A 2,500-nucleotide genomic window follows, 5' to 3' on the forward strand; every position below is an offset into this window, starting at 1 on the left:
AGGGTGGCACAGAAATCCCTCGGAATGGGAAAAAACGGGTCATTTTCGTGTCGCCACATTGCATGCGAACCGCATGAAACTTCCAGAGGCATTTGCAGCAGGAATGCATGTGCACTCAAAAAATGTGATATTTTTCACGGAGAGACCCCGTGAAACGCTAGAAGTGGGCGGGGATGTCTCTCTTGTGGCTCACGGGGCTGTTAGGGTGGCACAGAAATCCCTCGGAATGGGAAAACGGGTCATTTTCGTGTCGCCACATTGCATACGAACCGCATGAAACTTCCAGAGGCATTTGCAGCAGGAATGCATGTGCACTCAAAAAAGTGAATATTTCTCACGGATAGACCCCGTGATACGCTAGAAATTGGCGGGGATGTCTCTCTTGTGGCTCACGGGGCTGTTAGGGTGGCACAGAAATCCCTCGGAATGGGAAAACGGGTCATTTTCGTGTCGCCACATTGCATGCGAACCGCATGCAACTTCCAGAGGCATTTGCAGCAGAAATGCATGTGCAGTCAAAAAAAAATTGATATTTTTCACGGATAGACCCCGTGAAACGCTAGAAATTGGCGGGGATGTGTCTCTTGTGGCTCACGGGGCTGTTCGGGTCGCACAGAAATCCCTGGGAATGGGAAAACGGGTCATTTTCGTGTTGCCACATTGCGTACGAACCGCATGAAACTTCCAGAGGCATTTGCAGCAGGAATGCATGTGCACTCAAAAACTTCTATATGTTTCACGGATAGACCCCGTGAAACGCTAGAAATTGGCGGGGATGTGTCTCTTGTGGCTCACGGGGCTGTTAGGGTGGCACAGAACTCCCTCGGAATGGGAAAAGGGGTCATTTTCGTGTTGCCACATTGCATAGGAACGCCATGAAACTTCCAGAGGCATTTGCAGCAGAAAGGCACGTGCACTCAAAAATTTTAATATTTTTCACGCATAGACCCCGTCAAACGCTAGAAGTTGGCGGGGATGTCTCTCTTGTGGCTCACGGGGCTGTTAGGGTCGCACAGAAATGCCTCGGAATGGGAAAACGGGTCATTTTTGTGTGGCCACATTGCATAGGAACGGCATGAAACTTCCAGAGGCATTTGCAGCAGGAATGCATGTGCACTCAAAAACGTCTATATTTTTCACGGATAGACCCCGTGAAACGCTATAAATTGGCGGGGATGTCTCTCTTGTGGCTCACGGGCGCTGTTAGTTAGGGTCGCACAGAAATCCCTCGGAATGGGAAAAGGGGTCATTTTCGTGTTGCCACATTGCGTACGAACGGCATGAAACTTCCAGAGGCATCTGCAGCAGAAATGCATGTGCACTCAAAAACGTCTATATTTTTCACGGATAGACCCCGTGAAACGCTAGAAATTGGCGGGGATGTGTCTCTTGTGGCTCACGGGGCTGTTAGGGTCGCACAGAAATCCCTCGGAATGGGAAAACGGGTCATTTTCGTGTTGCCACAATTGGCATACGAACGGCATGAAACTTCCAGAGGCATTTGCAGCAGAAATGCATGTGCACTCAAAAACGTGAATATTTTTTCACGGATAGACCCCGTCAAACGCTCGAATTTGGCGGGGATGTTTCTCTTGTGGGTCACGGGGCTGTTCGGCTCGCACAGAACTCCCTTGGTCCACCTGATTCGTGCATACAGGCAGCAACTAAAACTCTGTAAACCTGCTGTGAGGACATCTAAACAGTGGACCAGTGAGGCTGTGGAAGATTTGCGGGCGTGCTTAGACTGTACTGACTGGGATATGTTCACGACTGCTACCAATAGTCTGGATGAACTCACAGAGGCTGTGTACATCAGCTTCTGTGAGGACTGCTGTATCCCAACACGTACCAGGGTGAACTTTAACAACAACAAGCCCTGGTTCTCAGCAAAGCTCAAAAGGTTGAGGTTGGAGAAGGAGGAAGCGTTTAGGAGTGGGGATAGAGACAGATTCAAGGAGTCGAAGAACAGGTTTAGCAAAGCGGTGAGAGAGGCTAAACGACTGTACTCAGAGACACTAAAACACCAGTTCTCTACTAACGACGCTGCTTCTGTCTGCCAAAGGGCTCAGGCACATCACCAACTACAAACCCAGAGCGCCCCACACCACTAACGACTCCCGCCTAGCCAACGACCTGAACGAGTTCTACCGTAGATTTGAAAGACAATTGGACTGTCCTGAACCACCCCTTCCCACCCAAGAGGCCCCATCCCCCACCCATACTACAGAAACGACTCTCTCCTTTCAGGAGGGAGAAGTTAATGGGCTTTTCAAGAGGCAGAATCCACGCAAAGCAGCCGGGCCGGACTCTGTCTCTCCAGCCACCCTCAGGCACTGCGCTGGCCAGCTGTCTCCGGTGTTCACCAACATCTTTAACACCTCCCTGGAGACATGCCATGTACCAGCCTGTCTCAAGTCCTCCACCATCATCGCTGTGCCCAAAAAGCTAAGGCCAACAGGACTAAATGATTACAGACCGGTCGCCCTTACATCTGTGGTAA

This window comes from Petromyzon marinus, unplaced genomic scaffold (genome assembly GCF_048934315.1).
Source record: "Petromyzon marinus isolate PM22_M1 ecotype Great Lakes invasive population unplaced genomic scaffold, UKy_Petmar_22M1.pri1.0 PM_G_Scaffold_28, whole genome shotgun sequence".
Taxonomy (NCBI): Eukaryota; Metazoa; Chordata; class Hyperoartia; order Petromyzontiformes; family Petromyzontidae; genus Petromyzon; species Petromyzon marinus.